This window comes from Grampus griseus (assembly GCF_964374135.1).
Source record: "Grampus griseus genome assembly, chromosome: 1".
Lineage (NCBI taxonomy): Eukaryota > Metazoa > Chordata > Mammalia > Artiodactyla > Delphinidae > Grampus > Grampus griseus.
This window is the reverse complement of record NC_139017.1, coordinates 72,266,769-72,289,060: the sequence shown is the minus strand read 5'-3', so window position 1 is coordinate 72,289,060 and position 22,292 is coordinate 72,266,769. Positions and strand designations below refer to the sequence as shown.

The 22,292-nt window shown below is 42.7% G+C and overlaps 1 protein-coding gene across 2 annotated transcripts in view; it reads right to left on the bottom strand.

Annotated features, from left to right (window-relative positions):
- Positions 1–22,292, bottom strand: part of KCNN3 (potassium calcium-activated channel subfamily N member 3) — a 180,702-nt gene that overhangs the window by 67,560 nt on the left and 90,850 nt on the right. The window lies entirely within an intron of this gene.

The window sequence follows — 22,292 nt, the reverse complement described above, 5'->3', positions numbered from 1 at the left end:
CTGGACAGGGAATCAGGAGACCTGGCTAAGACACGTCAACCTCTGGGCCTCCATTTCTGTAAATTGCTTCCCAAGATTCCTTCCAGCTCCAAGGAGCCCCTAAACTGGTTGTTTCGTGACTAGGAAGATGAACAGCTCACTTGTATTGAACACAGGTCCCTGGGCCCCTGCCAGGCCCTGAGCTGAGCCCTGAGGGGGATGCGGAGATGAAAAAGCTATGTTTCCTGAGTGAACTCATAGGGCTGGCACAGACTCCTCCTCCCACTGGGAGAAAAGTGCCTGCTCGCAGCACTTTGCTCTCTGTCGGTGGTGGGGTGTTAGTGGTGTGGGCCCTGGAGCCAGACTGCCTGGGTCTGGATCCTGATCCCAACACTAACTAGCTCTGTGACCTTCAGCAAGTTATGGAGCCTCTCTGTGCCTCAGTTTCCTCATCTTGGGACAATGATAATAATACCTGCTGCATAGTGGTCGCTATGTGGCTGCAATGGCTTAGTACGTACGAAGTGCAGAGAATCCTGTCTAGCACCCAGCTCTGTAGGTATTAGCTATTGTTATTTTTAGTGTTATTAATCCATGGGGTCTCTTTCCGTTAATGAGGGTTGGGCTCAGTGATGTCTAAGCGCCCTTCCAGTCCTAACTTTCCTTCCACGAAGATGAGGCTCCCACAGTTGCACCAGGAGGCCTGGCAAAGCAGCTGAAACAAGCCTTCACTGAGCACCTGCTATGTGCCCAGCCTGGGCTCAGTGCTGGGTTCACATACTGGGAAGGCCCAGGCTTGTTCTCAAGGAGGTCCCACGGTGGGGGGTCTCCCACACCCAATGACTGTGAAGAGGGCCTCACGTTCTTCCCCTCCACGGCCCCAGTCTCCACATCTGTGAAATGCGAGGCCTCTGAGGTCCACCTTGGACATGTGAAGGTTCTGATTCTTAGGAGAGGCCTGCAATCAGGGGCCTGTGCTGGTCATGGGGGCCTCCTGGACAGGTATGCGCCTCACTTATGAGAGGCGACGGAAGCATTTATCCTCATGATAATCCTGGGAAGGATTCATGTCCAGAAGGAAATTAGGCTGCATTAGAAATAAATTAATGTTGGGGCCAGGGTAGGGTGGAAGAAGTTTGATTTAACCTGGAAATACACCCTCAGCAATGGAGGGAGTAACAGAGAGTTTGGGTCAGCGTGGATTGGGCGTGCTGGTTGAAGGCGGAGCTAAGCCTTGCTTGCCCTCACACTTCACCCCACTTCACAGGGGGTTTAGGAACGGAGAGGCCCTTTACTCTGTGTGTCCCACTGTTTCCTCTGCGGTTTGGGCCAAAGGAACATTCTGCTGTGTTTTGAAGTTAGTCACCAAGCACCCTTCTCTTCTCCCTCCTTCACTGCCTGCCCTCCAGGCCACCATGCCCACAACCAAGGACCCAGGGGAGAAAACCGTGACACCCATGTCTGGAGCCTCTGAGGGTAAAAAGGGCCCATCAAGGGATCTGTGTGTGGGGACTTCCCTGGTGGTCCAGTGGTTAAGACTTCGCCGTCCAACACAGTGGGTGCGGGTTCGATCCCTGGTTGGGGAGCTAAGATCCCATGTGCCTCGTGGCCAAAAAACCAAAACATAAAACAGAAGTAATACTGCAACAAATTCATTAGACTTTAAAAATGGTCCACATCAAAAAAAATCTTAAAAAAAAAAAAAGGATCTGTGTCATGTCTGAGACAAATTCAAGGTGAACAATCGAGTCACATGACTTGAACAGGGGTCTCCTGCTTGCCTTGCTTTTAGGGTGTGCCTGTGATATTTGTCTGCCTCATGGAGCAAGTGCCAGGCAACTCAGTGGGCTGCCCAGAGGCAAGGGCAGCTACAAAAGTGCACAGGGAGGGGAGGCAGCCTGTGAGAGCACCTCTCTCACCTTTCTGGACCACAGTTTCCTCTTCCTCCTGCCCTGGGACCTCACACAGCTATCATGGGGAGTAAGGGAGATAATGGGTATGAAGGGCTTCATAAACTACAAAAGATCATTCATTCATTCAACAAACATATGTTGGAGGCCCTCTATTTGCCAGAGAGCTGGGCATTCAGGGTTCAATGAAACAGCTCTGAGCATGGCCCCCTGGGATGAAGATCATGGAGGGGAACTAGAAGGCTCTATGGGAGCAAGTGGCTGAGGGGCCGACCTCTGGCCAGGTGGCTGTAATTAGTAAGGTGTGCTCTCTGAACAGGAGAGGGTACCCAGCACAACACCAGCCGAGACTCCCCCTCCCTCCTTTCCTAGCACAGCTGAGCCAGGGGTTTTTCCAGACACAGGTTTCCACCATCAATTAGAGGGACCTAGAGGCTGCTCAAAGGGTTTCCTCTGCTTGTAACTGCTGCCAACAGGCCGAGCCATGGCAACGCGACTGCCTGGCCAGACTCTTCAAATACAAAATGAAAACCATCCACCCTATAAGAAAGAACTGCATCAGGTTGCTATAGCAACCGGGTTCATTCTGGGCAGGAACTGAAGTAAAGAGTCACAGGTTCCTTGGATTTCCTGATGGAGAAGGAGATTGTATACCATCCCAGTTAAAGGTGAGGCACGTCGGCAGTTCTGCCCAGCTTGACAGGAGGGTGCTGGCCCCGGGGTGGTGTCCCCACCTGCCTCCCGGGTGCCCCGTTTCTGTTTCAGTTTCCTGGTGCAAGGCTTGGGGTGGGGGGACGACATGGGTAGTGGAGTTGGAGGCTGATGAGCTAGACTGAAGTCTCACATCCAGATACTAGCTGTGTGATCTTAGGCAGGTCACACCACTTCTCTGAGCCTATTTCTACATCTCTATCATCAGACTATTAACCTTGACCCTGTCCATCGCACGGGATTAGCATTAGGATCCAATAATACGGATAAGAGGGAATGTGCTTTACCAACTACAGTTGGACCTCCATATCCATGGCTGAAGAACTGTGGATCCGGAGGGCTGAGGGTCCTACACCATTTTATATAAGGGGCTTGGGCATCCTCAGATTTTGGTATCCACAGGGTTTCCTGGAACCAACCCCTGTGGATACCAAGGGATGACTATACTCTTAAAATGTGAGGGATTATTAATCCGGCTGGCCTGGGAGGCACTCATAAATAGTATGCATGGGGGCCAGCGGGGAGATATTTCAGGCTGCAGATTGAGAGCCTCTGTTAGACAGGGCTCCAGTGCAGGGATTTGTGGATCAGCAGGGTGGGCAATGGCCCAGAAGATTCCATTGCTGTCCCATATGAGGACGCCCTTGTGCTTGCTCCCATCTGACCCCTGGAACCACAGTTCTCCAAGTGTAGCCTCACTCCGACTTAGGCAGATAACAGTACCCCACCCTGCCATGTCCTCACTCAGCATCCTGTTCATTCCTTACAAATCACAAATTTCAGTTACGTATTTATTCACGTTTGCTTGGTTTTTGCCTGTCTCCCCACCCCAGAGCAGTGGTTCTTGACCTGTCTGCACAACAGAATCACTTGGAGAACTTGTTTAAAAATACCCACACTTGGACCCCACACCAAGCCAGTCTGAACCTCTGGGCATGAGGCCCTGGCATTGGGATTTTTCTTAAGCTTCCTTGGGTAAGTCTAAAATGTAACCTGGATGAGACCCACCAGTCACAGCTGGACTGCCAAAGGGACAGGGCCGTGCCCACCTTGTTCCCTGTGGTATCTCCAGTGCCAGCCCAGATCTTAGCATATATAGGTGTTGGGTAAATTCTTGTGTAGCGAATCAATAACTACTGCTTACTGTGTGACCCTGGATGACTAAACTCCTGTCTCTTGGGCTCAGTTTCCTCCTCTGAGGAATGAGGGGATAGACTGGATGATCCCTGAGGTACCTTCTGCTCTGAAGAGCCCTTATTCCATGGTCCTATGCAGACCTCGTGTGTGGTCTCAGGGCACATGAGCTCCCAGGGGACAGGACCCACGCCTGGCTCATCTCACCTCTCCCCAAGGCCTGAGATGGTCCTGGTACACAGTGGGCAGTCAACAGAATTTTAGTGAGTAAAGGGGTGGGTAGGTGGATGACTGTGTCATGTGAAGAAAAGGACAGGTGGCCCGTGGCCCTTGTTAACCACCCAGAATGGAAACTCCCGTAGAAAACTCATTGCTAAGCCTGTGAGTAAGGAAGTACCTGACGATTTATCTTATGCCATGGGAAGGGCACCCTCCTATTCCCAGGGGGTGGTCCAATCTGGAATAAAGGGTCACAGGTGATCTCCAAGCCTTAGAGAGTGCTGGAGAAGTGCTGGAGCACTGCTGGACCAGAGTGGGGAGGGTGGCAGAGGACTGTCCTTCCCTCCATTTGGGTCTCAGCCACCCAGGCCTGGTTCTAGAGCAGCCTGACTGGTCACCCTGATGAATTTTGGAAGGGTGCTGAGGTGATATGGATGGCATCTGGCAAGGGGCAGGGGGTGCCAGAGGGCTCGTGGGGGTTCGGGGGGTGGGGTCCGCTCTGAGCTGTCACAGAGTAGAAGCCTCAGAGGCCGGGGGCTGACAAACATGTTTCCTCCTGACCTGGCCTGGGTTTCCCCTGAGTGAGGAAGGAAAGCCACGATCTCCAAACTGCTGTGTCTTTCTGCCTCCTTAGCCTCACACAGTGATGCCGCTCATTTGGGGTATGGCCGGCCTGAAGATGGAATGCTTTGGTGCCAGGGCCTGTGGTCACCTGCAAGTCCCACTCTTACCCCCAGATAGTGTCCTGAACAGAGCTGGCTCCAGACCTGATCCGCTGCCACTTAACTGGTTCTAAGAGCCTGTGGGATTTTCAGCCTGTTGGTATAATTCCAAGAGCTTTGGGAGGGAGATTTTATGTGAGAGAGCAGTTCCAAACTTGCCTTCAAGGAGCTTGTAATTAGAAAGAAAGGAGAACCAACTCAGTCAATTCAACTCAACTCAATTCAATAAAAGAATTAGTAAGAACCAACTAATACTTGAAATTTGCTGAGAGAGCTGATCATAAGTGTTCTCAAAAAAAGAAAGGTAACGATGTGAGGGGGTAGATGTGTTAATTAATTTGACTGTGGTAATCATTTCACATTGTATACGTATATCAAATCAACACATTGTACACTATACAATTTTATTTATCCATTATACCTCAATGAAAAAGAACCAACTAGGTGAGAACACTGTGGTGATATAAATATCAATCAGACACATGTCCCATGAATCAGCGCACAATCTCAAGGAGCTCTAGCATAAGAGAGGCATGATAAGGGCCCATCATGGAAAACTTCTTAGGCAAGGTAGGGATTCAGTAGTGCTTGGAAGGCCTGTATCAGACAAATCTGGTGTGGTACCACCAAAATGCCACCAATTCCTCCCATCCCGTTTGTTTCTTTCTTCACATGTGACTTTGCTTCTCCTCCCAGCAAGAGGTACATACAGTCCATTTCTCAAGAGGTACAGTCCATTTCCCCCTTGAATCTGAACCTGGCCGTGTGCCTTCCTTTGGCCAAAGGGACATTAGATAATGTGATGTAGCTGAGGTTTGTAGAATGTCAGTGTGATGGGGCTTGCTGTAGACACATGGCCCCATTTTCCCCGTCACCCCAGCCTACAGCCAGCACCGGCTGCCAAGCACGCGAGTGAGGTCATCCTTGATCAGCTGCATGACAGAAGCTCACCCCAGGTGAGACAGCAGAAGAACTACCAAGCTGAGCCCTGCCCTGATTGCTGACCCACACAATCGTGAGCTAAATGATTATTGTTTTAAGTCCTTAATTTTGGGGGTGCTTTGTCATGCAACAAAACTCATACATAAACAAATCTCATTCACGCGTTTACTTAGCACACATATTAGAAGTTGGGTGATTTGCCTGCCATGCCCAACACTTCTCTTTTAACTTCTCATGCCACAGCCCCTAGAAGGAACTTCCACCCACACCCTGCCACCCCACATAGTTAATCAGACAGGGCTGGCCAGTCTATCTCAAGTAACTGGGTAACTGGATGAAGAGGGGATCACGATCAAGGGCCATGCCAGCTTCCCCCAGCCCTGCCCCACCCAGTGGACACATCATTTCATACATCAAAGAATAACGCAAAGCATTTAAAAAATTATTTTGCAAGCAGCTGAGTTATTTTGCATGCAATGTGTTTCTCACAGGCGAGGAAGTCAGCTGGTAGAGAATCAAGGAGTGAAGGCAAAACAGAATTTATCGGGTGTGAAGAAGAAAAACTGCAGGGACTCTGGGAACAGTGAATCTTGTTGGCAAACTTGGGGGGTTAATTGATCAGCTGGCAGCTAGCAAAAAGGTCAGTGTGGGCATTCCATCCTTGAGTGGCCAATTAGAGGTATCAAAGAAAACAGTTCAGTTATTCATGGGTTCTCCAGGAACACTTGAATTTTAGCTGTGGCACATGGGTGCGTAACAGGCTCCCTCTCTGTAAAGTCTGCTGGGCTCTTCCATCTGTACCAGTCAGACCAGGTCTGCACGCTTCCCACACTGGAGTTTCTCACAGAGTAATCATGTGGTTCACCAGCTCACCATGGGGGCCAATTCTGAAGGGCCATCTGGTCACCCCAGGACAGGTCATTTCATATGCAATCACTGGAGCCCACCATGCGTTAGCTGCAGGACTGGAAACAGGCTGTCTCGACAGGGAGGCAAGGAGAATGTCCCAGAGGCCCCAATGTCAAGCTGACAGAGCACCAAGCACCAGGAAACCTGCCCTTCTTTTTTTTCCCCTTTAGTGTAAATACATTTGGAGTTGATTCATTGGATTTGCTAGTTTCCCCCTTCTATTTTGAAAGACTTGAGGCCTTTTCAATTCTTTATTTAAGCAATATCTTTCCTTAAAATGTTCTCAGCTATTAGGGGAGATCCTGCTTAGATGTTTTCTGACCCATCTGAAAAACTTTCATTCTTGAGCAACTATGAATTTTTTTTAATTAAAGGAGAGAAAATGTAAAAGGCCCTTGTGTTCTCTACTATTCTCTCTCTGTGAGAGAAAAAAATCCAGGGAAAATTTCCATGATTAGAAAAATATATATGCAGAAAAAAAGCAAGAGAAAAAAATGAAAGATATTCTTAAAATCCAGTAATAATATATATGTATTTTTTCCCCAAACTCCCTGGAGCATATATTCTGCATGTACACCATTACTATGGGGGTTTCCATGGAAACAACATCAAAAGTCCCATAATATCTAATTAGGTTTCCCCAAGGACAAGAGCTGATTGCCAGTGATGAAACGAATGTCTGGGTTTGCAGTAATGGTTAACATAAAATTTCCAGTCAGCAAATGCTCCTTGGATATAGCTGAAGAAAGGGAGAAAGGAAAAGAAGGGAAGATAGAAGAGAGGTCAGCAAGTAAGGGGGCTGTCAGAAAAGTCTATCATTCTACAACCAACAAGACTCTTAGAGGGTTGGAGTCCATGCTAGCCAGCTCTGAGTCTTTCTATGAAGAAATCCTCCCCTTCTGAAACTGCTATGACTTACTGGGCCATGTGTGATGTTCTTTGGTGGCTCTTTGGCCTGGTCAGGGTTCTCCTGAGTGCCCCTAGCAGAGTTCGTGTGTGGTCTCCTGCAGTGGGCATGAGAACGCATGGGACCCTTGAGCCTGAAATTTGTTTGGGACTGCCAGAGACCAGTGGTGACCAAAAGCCCTTTCTTGTCTCCAGTTTGTAGAGAGTAAAAGCCAAGTTACAGCATTTGAGGAAGCCAGTATTTTTCACTCACATAACAAGAATTGTTAACAAGAATGGTGCCTAACCACGGCACCACTGGGGATAGAGTGCTCTGCCACTGATCATCTGTGCATGGGCAGGTCCCTTTCCCTCTCTGGTCCTCAGATTCTTCATCTGTAACATGAAGGGTTGGATCCAATTTGTGGTTTTCCATTTTCTCCTAGCTGTGGAGCTGTTTCTTCCAGTGAGATTTCTCATTAAAGTCCAATATAGGAATCAGATAAACTCAGAGCTCTTCTGGTTGAAAGGGTAGAAAAGAGCATTCAAAGGCCAATCATGAGAAGGCAGACAGCAGAAGCAAGAAGAACTACAATCCTGCAGACTGTGGAACAAAAACCACATTCACAGATAGATAGACAATATGAAAAGGCAGAGGGCTATGTACAAGATGAAGGAAAAAGATAAAACCCCAGAAAAACAACTAAATGAAGTAGAGATAGGCAACCTTCTAGAAAAAGAATTCAGAATAATGATAGTGAAGATGATCCAGGACCTCGGAAAAGAATGGAGGCAAAGATTGAGAAGATGCAAGAAATGTTTAACAAAGACCTAGAAGAATTAAAGAACAAACAAACAGAGATGAACAATACAATAACTGAAATGAAAACTACACTAGAAGGAATAAATAGCAGCATAACTGAGGCAGAAGAACGGATAAGTCACCTGGAAGACAGAATGGTGGAATTCATTTCTGCAGAACAGAATAAAAAAAAAAGAATGAAAAGAAGTGAATACAGCATAAGAGACCTCTGGGACAACATTGAATGCAACAACAATTTCATTATAGGGGTCCCAGAAGGAGAAGAGAGAGAGAAAGGACCCGAGAGAATATTTGAAGAGATTATAGTAGAAAACTTCCCTAACATGGGAAAGGAAATAGCCACCCAAGTCCAGGAAGCACAGAGAGTCCCAGGCAGGATAAATCCAAGGAGAAACATGCCGAGACACATAGTAATCAAACTGTCAAAAATTAAAGACAAAGAAGAATTATTGAAAGCCACAAGGGAAAAATGACAAATAACATACAAGGGAACTCCCATAAGGTTAACAGCTGATTTCTCAGCTGAAACTCTACAGCCAGAAGGCAGTGGCATGTTATATTCAAAGTGATGAAAGGGAAAAACCTACAACCAAGATTACTCTACCCAGCAAGGATCTCATTCAGATTCGACAGAGAAATCAAAAGCTTTACAGACAAGCAAAAGCTAAGAGAATTCAGCACCACCAAACCAGCTCTACAACAAACGCCAGTGGAACTTCTCTAAGTGGGAAACACAAGAGAAGTAAAGGACCTACAAAAACAAACCCATAACAATTAAGAAAATGGGAATAGGAACATACGTATCGATAATTACCTTAAACACGAATGGATTAAATGCTCCAACCAAAAGACACAGGCTTGCTGAATGAATACAAAAACAAGACCCATATTTATGCTGTCTACAAGAGACCCACTTCAGTCCTAGGGACACATACAGACTGAAAGTGAGGGGATGGAAAAAGGTATTCCATGCAAATGGAAATCAAAAGAAAGCTGGAGTAGCAATACTCATAGCAGATAAAATAGACTTTAAAATAAAGAATGTTACAAGAGACAAGGAAGGACACTACGTAATGATCAAGGGATCAATCCAAGAAGAAGATATAACAATTATAAATATATATGCACCCAACATAGGAGCACCTCAATACATAAGGCAACTGCTAACAGCTATAAAAGAGGAAATAGACAGTAACACAATAATAGTGGGGGACTTTAACACCTCACTTACACCAATGGACGGATCACCCAGACAGAAAATTTATAAGGAAACACAAGCTTTAAATGACACAATAAACCAGATAGATTTAATTGATATTTATAGGACATTCCATCCAGAAACAGCAGATTACACTTTCTTCTCAAGTGCTCATGGAACATTCTCCAGGATAGATCACATCTTGGGTCACAAATCAAGCCTCAGTATATTTAAGAAAACTGAAATCATATCAAGCATCTTTTCTGACCACAATGCTGTAAGATTAGAAGTCAATTACATGGAAAAAAATGAAAAAAACACAAACACATGGAAGCTAAACAATACGTTACTAAATAACCAAGAGATCACTGAAGAAATCAAAGAGGAAATCAGAAAATACCTAGAAACAAATGACAAGAAAAACACAACGATCCAAAACCTATGGGATGCAGCAAATGCAGTTCTAAGAGGGAAGTTTATAGCAATAGAGCTACCACAAGAAACAAGAAAAATCTCAAATAAACAATCTAACCTTACACCTAAAGGAACAAGAGAAAGAAGAACAAACAAAACCTGAAGTTTGCAGAAGGAAAGAAATCATAAAGATCAGAGCAGAAATAAATGAAATAGAAACAAAGAAAACAATAGCAAAGATCAATAAAACTAAAAGCTGGTTCTTTGAGGAGATAAACAAAATTGATAAACCATTAGCCAGACTCATCAAGAAAAAGAGGGAGAGGACTCAAATCAATAAAATTAGAAATGAAAAAGGAGAAGTTACAACAGACACCACATAAAGCAAAGCATCCTAAGAGACTATTACAAGCAACTCTATACCAATAAAATGGACAACTTGGAAGAAATGGACAAATTCTTAGAAAGGTATAACCTTCCAAGACTGAACCAGGAAGAAATAGAAAATATGAACTGACAAATCACAAGTAATGCAATTGAAACTGTGATTAAAAATCTTCCAACAAACAAAAGTGCAGGACCAGATGGCTTCACAAGTGAATTCTATCAAACATTTAGAGAAGAGCTAACACCCATCCTTCCCAAATGCTTCCAAAAAAGTGCAGAGGAAGGAACACTCCCAAACTCATTATATGAGGCCACCATCACCATGATACCAAAACCAAAGATACTACCAAATAAGAAAATTACAGACCAATATCACTGATGAGTATAGATGCAAAAATCCTCAACAAAATACTAGCAAACAGAATCCAAAAACACATTAAAAGGATCATACACCGTGATCAAGTGGGATTTATCCCAGGGATGCAAGGATTCTTCAATATATGCAAATAAATCAAATTGATACACCATATTAATAAATTGAAGAAGAAAAACCATATGATCATCTCTATAGATGCAGAAAAAGCTTTTGACAAAATTCAACACCAATTTATGATAAAAACTCTACAGAAAGTGGCCACAGAAGGAACCTACCTCAACATAATAAAGGCCATATATGACAAACCCACAGCAAACATTCTCAATGGTGAAAAACTGAAAGCATTTCCTCTAAGAACAGGAACAAGGATGTTCACTCTTGCCACTATTATTCAACATAGTTTTGGAAGTCCTAGCCATGGCAATCAGAGAAGAAAAATAAAAGGAATACAAATTTGAAAAGAAGAAGTAAAACTGTCACTGTTTGCAGATGATGTGATACTATACACAGAGAATCCTAAGGATGCCACCAGAAAACTACTAGAGTTAATCAATGAATTTGGTAAAGTTGCAGGATATAAAATTAACGCACAGGGCTTCACTGGTGGCGCAGTGGTTGAGAGTCCGCCTGCCAATGCAGGGGACACGGGTTCGTGCCCTGGTCCTGGAAGATCTCACATGCCGCGGAGCGGCTGAGCCCGTGAGCCATGGCCACTGAGCCTGTGTGTCCGGAGCCTGTGCTCTGCAACAGGAGAGGCCACAACAGTGAGAGGCCTGTGTACCGCAAAAAAAAAAAAAAAAAAAAAAATTAATGTACAGAAATCTCTTGCATTCCTAAACACTAATGATGACAAATCTGAAAGAGAAATAACGGAAACACTCACATTTACCACTGCAACAAAATGAATAAAACACCTAGGAATAAACCTACCTAGGGAGAAAAAAGACCTGGATGCAGAAAACTATAAGACACTGATGAAAGAAACTAAAGATGGTATAAACAGATGGAGAGATATACCATGTTCTTGGATTGGATGAATCAACATTGTGAAAATGACTATACTACCCAAAGCAATCTACAGATTCAGTGTAATCCCTATCAAATTACCAATGGCATTTTTTACAGAACTAGAACAAAAAATCTTAAAATTTGTATGGAGACACAAAAGACCCTGAATAGCCAAAGCAGTCTTGAGGGAAAAAAACGGAGCTGGAGGGCTTCCTTGGTGGTGCAGTGGTTAAGAATCCACCTGCCAATGCAAGGGACATGGGTTTGAGCTCTGGTCTGGGAAGATCCCACATGCTGCAGAGCAACTAAGCCCGTGCACCACAACTACTGAAGCCATTGCACCCTAGAGCTGTGCTCTGCAACAAGAGAAGCCACCACAATGAGAAGCCCACACACAGTAACGAAGACCCAATGCAGCCAAAAATAAATAAATTTAAAAAGAAAAAAAAAGACCCATTTCAACCTCCTAGAAACTTCTGGTTTCTTCTGCAATTTCTCTAAAAAAAAAACAACAACAACAACAAAAGGGAAGCTGGAGGAATCAGACTCCCTGACTTCAGACTATACTACAAAGCTACAGTTATCAGGACAATATGGTACTGGCACAAAAACAGAAATATAGATCAACAGAACAGGATAGAAAGCCCAGAGATAAATCCACGCACCTATGGTCAACTAATCTATGACAAAGGAGGCAAAGATATACAATGGAGAAAAGACAGTCTCTTCAATAAGTGGTGCTGGGAAAACTGGACAGCTACATGGAAAAGAATGAAATTAGAACACTCCCTAACACCATACACAAAAATAAACTCAAAATGGATTAAAGACCTAAATGTAAGACCAGACACTATAAAACTCATAGAGGAAAACATAGGAAGAACACTCTTTGACATAAATCACAGCAAGATCTTTTTTGATCCACCTCCTAGAGTAATGGAAACAAAAACAAAAATAAACAAATGGGACCTAATGAAACTTAAAAGCTTTTGCAAAGCAAAGGAAACTACAAACAAGATGAAAAGACAACCCTCAGAATGGGAGAAATTATTTGCAAATGAATCAATGGACAGAGTATTAATCTCCAAAATATATAAACAGCTCATGCAGCTCAATATTAAAAAAACAAACAATCCAATCCAAAAATGGGCAAAAGACCTAAACAGACATTTCTCCAAAGAAGACATACAGATGGCCAAGAAGCACATGAAAAGCTGCTCAACATCACTAATTATTAGAGAAATGCAAATCAAAACTATAATGAGGTATCACCTCACACCAGTTATAATGGGCACCATCAGAAAATCTACAAACAACAAATGCTGGAGAGGGTGTAGAGAAAAAGGAACCCTCTTGCACTATTGGTGGGAATGTAAATTTATACAGCCACTACAGAGAACAGTATGCAGGCTCCTTAAAAAACTAAAAATAGAACTAGCATATGACCCAGCAATACCACTACTGGGCATATACCCTGAGAAAACCATAATTCAAAAAGACACATGCACCCCAATGTTCACTGCAGCACTATTTACAATAGCCAGGGCATGGAAGAAACCTAAATGCCCATCGACAGACGAATGGATAAATAAGATGTGGTACGTATATACAATGGAATATTACTCAACCATAAAAAGGAACGAAATTGGGTCATTTGTAAAGACGTCGATGGATCTAGAGACTGTCATACAGAGGGAAGTAAGTCAGAAAGAGAAAAACAAATATCATATATTAACGCATATATGTGGAACCTAAAATAATGGCATAGATGAACCAGTTTGCAGGACAGAAATAGAGACACAGATGTAGAGAACAAACGTATGGACACCAAGCGGGAAAAGTGGCGGGAGGAGGTGGTGGTGGTGCGACAAATTGGGAGACTGGGATTGACATGTATACACTAATACGTATAAAATGGATAACTAGTAAGAACCTGTTGTATAAAAAAATAAATAAAATAAAATTCAAAAAGACAAAAAAAAGCCCAACTCATTCACCTCGTCCTCCACCTAGCTCTCTGTGGTGGCCCATACCCCGCCATAGAACCCTTCTGTTGAAAAACCGTTGGCTGGACCAGTTGGCCTCTAGTTACAATGAGAGATAAGTTGTGGTACTGGAAATCAAGGTGCTTTGGATCTACTTCAAGCGATGCTGGGTGCACGGGCATGGAACTTTTACCAGATCAGTTTGATCTTTCATTCTTTCTCTGTCTTTTTCTCTCTCTCTCTCTCTCTCTCTCTCTCTCTCTCTCTCTCTCTCTCTCTCTCTCTCTTTCTTTCTTTCTGGGTTGAGTCCCTATTATGTGACAGCTCTCTCTCTCTCTTTCTTTCTTTCTTTTTTTCTTTCTTTCTGGGTTGAGTCCCTATTATGTGACAGTCACCATGCCAAGCTCTGGGGATACAGCAAGAACAAGTAAACAAAACCTCTATCATCATGGAGCTTACATTCTAATAGACAAAAACAGATAAGAAACAGGTAAACCATTTAATTTCAGTACATGATGGCTGCTAGGAAGAAACAAAAGCAGTCTGGGTAGAAGTTGCGCTGTCTTGGGCAGGCAGTCCAGGCAGGACTCTCTGAGAACTGAACCTTTGAGTGAAAGGTAAACCCTGCAAAGGTAAGCACTGCAGGCAGAGGGGACAGCATGTGCAAAGCAGGATAGAGCTTGGAGCATTTGAAAAATGAAAGAAGGAAGGCCAATCTAGGAAATAAGTGACGGGTGGTACCAGATGAGGCCAAGAAGGTAGCAGGACCCAGATCACTGGGACCTGGGAAGCCAGGGTAGGAGCAGCTGGAGGGGCAGGGAGACCACAGGTCCATCCCCCTCAGGGCCAAGTCCATGCCATCACCACTTTCTGAAGACAGACTGTACACAGATTGAACACATGTCTGCATTAGTAAGCTTGGGCCACCATAACAAAGTACCACTGACTGGGTGGCTTAAGCAACAGAATTTTTCATTTTCTCACAGTTCTGGAGGCTGGAAGTCTGAGATCCAGGTAGTCAGCATGGTCGGGTTGTGGCGAGGACTCTCTTCCTGGCTTGTAGACAGTTGCCTTCTCACTGTGTTCTCACATGGCAGAGAGAGCAAGAGAGACTGAGAGAGATGTCTCTTCTTATAAGGCCACAGTCCTATCAGATTGGGCTACTATTATACCTCTTTTAACCTTAATTATCTCCTGAAGACCCTATCTCCAAATATAGTCACATTGGGGATTAGGGCTTCAACATATAGATTTTGAGGGGAACACAATTCAGTTCATCATAGTGCCCTTAAGTGTCCAAATTATCCCAAAGCCGAACTACAGGCCAAACCAAGTGATTCTGCACATACTATCTCATTGCAACCTCACAACCTTCCTGTAAAGAAGTAATATCATGCCCATTTTGCAGATGGAGAGACTGACCCAGAGAAATTAAATCGATTGCCCAGGACCCTGCATTCTACTTTTTTTTTAACATCTTTATTGGAGTATAATTGCTTTACAATGGTGTGTTATTTTCTGTTTTATAACAAAGTGAATCAGCTATACATATACATATATCCCCATATCTCCTCCCTCTTGCGTCTCCCTCTCACACTCCCTATCCCACCCCTCTAGGTGGTCACAAAGCACTGAGCTGATCTCCCTGTGCTATGCGGTTGCTTCCCACTAGCTATCTATTTTACACTTGTTAGTGTATATATGTCCATGCCACTCTCTCATTTCGTCCCAGCTTACCCTTCCCCCTCCCTGTGTCCTCAAGTCCATTCTCCACATCTGCGTCTTTATTCCTGTCCTGCCCCTAGGTTCTTCAGAACCTCTTTTTTTTTTAGATTCCACATATATGTGTTAGCATATGGTATTTATTTTTCTCTTTCTGACTTACTTCACTCTGTATGACAATCTCTAGGTCCATCCACCTCACTACAAATAACTCAATTTCGTTTCTTTTTATGGCTGAGTAATATTCCATTGTATGTATGTGCCACACCTTCTTTATCCATTCATCTGTCGATGGACACTTAGGTTGCTTCTATGTCCTGGCTATTGTAAATAGAGCTGCAATGAATATTGCAGTACGTGACTCTTTTTGAATTACGGTTTTCTCGGGGTATATGCCCAGTAGTGGGATTGCTGGGTTGTATGGTAGTTCTATTTTTAGATTTTAAGGAACCTCCATACTGTTCTCCATAGTGCCTGTATCAATTTACATTGCCACCGACAATGCAAGAGGGTTCCCTTTTCTCCACACCCTCTCCAGCATTTACTGTTTGTAGATTTTTTGATGATGGCCATTCTGACTGGTATGAGGTGATACCTCATTGTGGTTTTGATTTGCATTTCTCTAATGACTGGTGATGTTGAGCATCCTTTCATGTGTCTGTTGGCAATCTGTATATCTTCTTTGGAGAAATGTCTATTTAGGTCTTCTGCCCATTTCTGAATTGGGTTGTTGTTTGTTTGTTTTTTTTGATATTGAGCTGCATGAGCTGCTTGTAAATTTTAGAGATTAATCCTTTGTCAGTTGCTTCACTTGCAAATATTTTCTCCCATTCTGAGGGTTGTTCTTTTCATCTTGTTTGTAGTTTCCTTTGCTTTGCAAGAGCTTTTAAGTTTCATTAGGTCCCATTTGTTTATTTTTGTTTTTATTTCCATTTCTCTAGGAGGTGGGTCAAAAAGGATCTTGCTGTGATCTATGTCATAGAGTGTTCTGCCTAGGTTTTCCTCTAAGAGTTTTATAGTGTATGGCCTTACATTTAGGTCTCTAATCCATTTTGAGTTTATTTTTGTATATGGTGTTAGGGAGTATTCTAATTTCATTCTTTTACATGTAGCTATCCAGTTTTCCCAGCACCACTTATTGAAGAAGCTGTCTTTTCTCCATTGTATATTCTTGCCTCCTTTATCAAAAATAAGGTGACCATATGTGTGTGGGTTTATCTCTGGGCTTTCTATCCTGTTCCATTGATCTATATTTCTGTTTTTTGTGCCAGTACCATACTGTCTTGATTACTGTAGCTTTCTAGTATAGTCTGAAGTACAGGAGCCTGATTCCTCCAGCTCCATTTTTCTTTCTCAAGATTACTCTGTCTATTCGGGGTCTTTTGTGTTTCCATACAAATTGTGAAATTTTTTGTTCTAGTTATGTGAAAAATGTCATTGGTAGTTTGATAGGGATTGCATTGAATCTGTAGATTGCTTTGGGTAGTACAGTCATTTTCATAATGTTGATTCATCCAATCCAAGAACATTGTATATCTCTCCATCTGTTTGTAGCATCTTTAATTTCTTTCATCAGTGTCGTATAGTTTTCTGCATACAGGTCTTTTATCTCCTTAGGTAGGTTTTTTCCTAGGTATTTTATTCTTTTTGTTGCAATGGTAAGTGGGAGTGTTTCCTTAATTTCTCTTTCAGATTTTTCATCATTAGTATATAGGAATGCAAAAGATTTCTGTGCATTAATTTTGTATCCTGCTACTTTACCAAATTCACTGATTAACTCTAGTAGTCTTCTGGCAGCATCTTTAGGATTCTCTATGTATAGTATCATGTCATCTGCAAACTGTGACAGCTTAATTTCTTATTTTTCAACTTGTATTCCTTTTATTTCTTTTTCTTCTCTGATTGCTGTGGCTAAAACTTCCAAAACTATGTTGAATAACAGTGGTGAGAGTGGACAACCTTGTCTTGTTCTTGATCTTAAAGGAAATAGTTTCAGTTTTTCACCATTGAGAATGATGTTGGCTGTGGGTTTGTCATATATGGCCTTTATTATGTTGAGGTGAATTCCCTCTACGCCTACTTTCTGGAGGGTTTTTATCATAAATGGGTGCTGAATTTTGTCAAAAGTTTTTTCTGCATCTGTTGAGATGATCATATGGTTTTTCTCCTTCAATTTGTTAATATGGTTTATCACATTGACTGATTTGCGTATATTGAAGGATCCTTGCATTCCTGGGATAAACCCCACTTAATCATGGTGTATGATCCTTTTAATGTGCTGTTGGATTCTGTTTGCTTCTATTTTGTTGAGGATCTTTGCATCTATGTTCATCAGTGATATTGGCCTGTAGTTTTCTTTCTTTGTGACAACTTTGTCTGGTTTTGGTATCATGGTAATGGTGGCCTCATAGAATGAGTTTGGGAGTATTCCTCCCTCTGCTATATTTTGGAAGAGTTTGAGAAGAATAGGTGTTAGCTCTTCTCTAAATGTTTGATAGAATTCACCTGTGAAGCCATCTGGTCCTGGGCGTTTGTTTGTTGGAAGATTTCTAATCACAGTCTCAATTTCAGTGCTTGTGATTGGTATGTTTATATTTTCTATTTCTTCCTGGTTCAGCCTCAGAAGGTTGTGCTTTTCTAAGAATTTGTCCATTTCCAGGTTTCCGTTTTGTTGGCATAGAGTTGCTTGTAGTAATCTCTCATGATCTTTTGTATTTCTGCAGTGTCAGTTGTTACTTCTCCTTTTTCATTTCTAATTCCGTTGATTTGAGTCTTCTCCCTTTTTTTCTTGATGGGTCTACTAATGGTTTATCAATTTTGTTTATCTTCTCAAAGAACCAGCTTTTAGTTTTATTCATCTTTGCTATTGTTTCCTTCATTTCTTTTTCATTTATTTCTGATCTTATGTTTATGATTTCTTTCCTTCTGCCAACTTTGGGTTTTTTTTTTTGTTCTTCTTTCTCTAATTGCTTTAGGTGTAAGGTTAGGTTGTTTATTTGAGATGTTTCTTGAGGTAGGATTGTATTGCTATAAACTTCTCTCTTAGAACTGCTTTTGCTGCATCCTATCGGTTTTGGGTCATCGTGTTTTCATTGTCATTTGTTTCTAGGTATTTTTTGATTTCCTCTTTGATTTCTTCAGTGATCTCTTGGTTATTTAGTAGTGTATTGTTTAGACTCCATGTGTTTGTATTTTTTTCAGATTTTTTCCTGTAATTGATATCTAGTCTCCTAGCATTGTGGTAGGAAAAGATACTTGATACAATTAAATTTTTTAAAAATTTACCAAGGCTTGATTTGTGACCCAAGATACGATCTATCCTGGAGAATGTTCCATGAGCACTTGAGAAGAAATTGTATTCTGTTGTTTTTGGATGGAATGTCCTATAAATATCAATTAAGTCCATCTTGTTTAATGTATCATTTAAAGCTTGTGTTTCCTTATTTATTTTCATTTTGGATGATCTGTCCATTGGTGAAAGTGGGGTGTTAAAGTCCCCTACTATGATTGTGTTACTGTCAATTTCCCCTTTTATGGCTGTTAGCATTTGCCTTATGTATTGAGGTGCTCCTATGTTGGGTGCATAAATATTTACAATTGTTATATCTTCTTCTTGGATTGATCCCTTGATCATTATGTAGTGTCCTTCTTTGTCTCTTGTAATAGTCTTTATTTTAAAGTCTAGTTTGTCTGATATGAGAATTGCTACTCCAGCTTTCTTTTGATTTCCATTTGCATGGAATACCTTTTTCCATCCCCTCACTTTCAGTCTGTATGTGTCCCTAGGTCTGAAGTGGGTCTCTTGTAGACAGCATGTATACAGGTCTTGTTTTTGTATCCATGCAGCCAGTCTATGTCTTTCGGTGGGAGCATTTAATCCATTTACATTTAAGGTAATTATCAACATGTGTGTCCCTATTACCATTTTCTTAATTGTTTTCGGTTTGTTATTGTAGGTCTTTTCCTTCTCTTGTGTTTCCTGCCTAAAGAAGTTCCTTTAGCATTTGTTGTAAAGCTGGTTTGGGGGTGCTGAATTCTCTTAGCTTTTTTTTTTGCCATATGCAGGCCTCTCACTGTTGTGGCCTCTCCCATTGCGGAGCACAGGCTCCGGATGCACAGGCTCAGTGGCCATGGCTCATGGGCCCAGCTGCTCCGCGGCACGTGGGATCTTCCCAGACTGGGACATGAATCCGTGTCCCCTGCATCGGCAGGCGGACCCTCAACCACTGCACCACCAGGGAAGCCCCTCTCTTAGCTTTTGTTTGTCTGTAAAGGTTTTAATTTCTCTTTCGAATCTGAATGACATCTTGCTGGGTAGAGTAATCTTGGTTGTAGGTTTTTCCCTTTCATCAATTTAAATATGTCTTGCCACTCCCTTCTGGCTTGCAGAGTTTCTGCTGAAAGATCAGCTGCTAACCTTATGGGGATTCCCTTGTATGTTATTTTTCCCTTGCTGATTTTAATATTTCTTCTTTGTATTTAATTTTTGATAGTTTGATTAATATGTGTCTTGGCATGTTTCCCCTTGATTTATCCTGTATGGGACTCGCTGATCTTCCTGGACTTGACTATTTCCTTTCCCATATTAGGGAAGTTTTCAACTATAATCTATTCAAATATTTTCTCAGTCCCTTTCTTTTTCTTTTCTTCTTCTGGGACCCCTATAATTCCAATGTTGGTGCATTTAATGTTGCCCCAAAAGTCTCTAAGACTGTCCTCAATTTTTTTCATTCTTTTTTCTTTATTCTGCTCTGCAGTAGTTATTTCCACTATTTTATCCTCCAGGTCACTTATCCGTTCTTGTGCCTCAGTTATTCTGCTATTGATTCCTTCTAGAGAATTTTTAATTTCATTTATTGTGTTGTTCATCATTGTTTATTTGCTCTTTAGTTCTTCTAGGTCCTTGTTAAACATTTTTGTATTTTCTCCATTCTGTTTCCAAGATTTTGGATCATCTTTACTATCATTACTCTGAATTCTTTTTCAGGTAGACTGCCTATTTCCTATTCATTTGTTTGGTCTGGTGGGTTTTTACCTTGCTCCTTCATTTGCTCTGTGTTTCTCTGTCTTCTCATTTTGCTTCACTTACTGTGTTTGGGGTCTCCTGTGTTTGGGGTCTCCTTTTTGCAGGCTGCAGGTTCGTAGTTCCTGTTGTTTTTGGTGTCTGCCCCCAGTGGCTAAGGTTGGTTCAGTGGGTTGTGTAGGCTTCCTGGTGGAGGGGACCAGTGCCTGTGTTCTGATGGATGAGGCTGGATTTTGTCTTTCTGGTGGGCAGGACTGTGTCCAGTGGGGTGTCTGTGACCTTATTATGATTTTAGGCAGCCTCTCTGCTAATGCGTGGGGTTGTGCTCCTGTCTTGCTAGTTGTTTGGCACAGGGTGTCCAGCACTGTAGCTTGCTGGTTGTTGAGTGGATCTGGGTCTTAGCGTTGAGATGGAGCTCTCTGAGAGAGCTTTCGCTGTTTGATATTATGTGCAGCCGGGAGGTCTCTGGTGGACCAATGTCCTGAACTCGGTTCTCCCACGTCAGAGGCACAGGCCTGACACCCAGCCAGAACACCAAGACCCTGTCAGCCACACAGCTCAGAAGAAAAGGGAGAAAAAAGAAAGAAAGAAAGAGAGAAAGAAAGAGAGAAGCAAAGAAAGAAAGAGAGAGAAAGGGAGGGAGGGAGGGAGGGAGGAAGAAAGAAAATAAAAAGAACGTTATTAAAATAAAAAATAAAAATTATTAAAATTTTAAAAATAAAAAAAAGAAAGAAAGAAGAGAGCAACCAAACCAAAAAACAAATCCACCAATGATAACAAGCGCTAAAAACTATACTAAAAAAACAAAACAAAACAAAATGGACAGACAGAACCCTAGGAAAAATGGTAAAAGCAAAGCCATACAGACAAAATCACACAAAGAAGCATACACGTACACACTCACAAAAAGAGAAAAAGGAAATAATATATATATCTTTTGGGAAGTCTGAGGTCTTCTGCCAGTGTTCAGTAGGTGTTCTGTAGGAGTTGTTCCACATGTAGATGTATTTCTGATGTATTTGTGGGGAGGAAGGTGATCTCCACGTCTTACTCCTCCGCCATCTTGAAGGTCTCTCGGTCCTGCATTCTATATGCCTTTCACCTGCCAGTCCACCAAGCAGAACGCTCTATGTTGGGGACTAGCCAGTTTGGGCCTTAGTTTGTTTTATTCTAAAGAAAACTCAAGCCCACTCTTTTATATTATTTTTTAATCAATTATTTTAATTGATTTAATTGATTTATTTTTGGCTGCGTTGGGTCTCTGTTGTTGCATGCGGGCTCTCTCTAGTTGCATCCAGTGGGGGCTATCCTTCGTTGCGGTGCATGGGCTTCTCATTGCGGTGTCTCCTCTTGTTGTGGAGCACAGCCTCTAGGCACGCAGGCTTCAGTAGTTGTGGCACATAGGCTCAGTAGCTGTGTCTCGCGGGCTCTAGAGTGCAGCTCAGTAGTTGTGGCGCATGGGCTTAGTTGCTCCACGGCACGTGGGACCTTCCCAGACCAGGGCTTAAACCCGTGTCCCCTGCATTGGCAGGTGGATTCTTAACCACCGCACCACCAGGGAAGCCCAAGCACACTCTTTTAAATGTTCATTTCTCAGAAGAACATTCACTGACCACGGGATCAATATACAATGAAAGTAGGCTGGGTCTGCACCACCTTGGGAAACCCACATTGTGATTAGCAGTCCAGATTGGTCTCTGTGGAACTAAGACAGTTGCATTCATCTCCCTGGGGCCAGTCCAGAGCGAGCAAGGAAGGTAAAGCCCACTTAGAAGCAGCTGCCTCTGACCACTCCCCCTCTCCCCGTTGAGGCAGAAACAGTCCTGAGACTTCTAAATACAACACTATGCAAAGTTCAATGCCATGTTGTTTGTTGTGCCACCAGCAACATCATGCCCTCCCCTTGCTCCCAACCCACAGGGAAGTCAGGCCTTGATCATGAGTC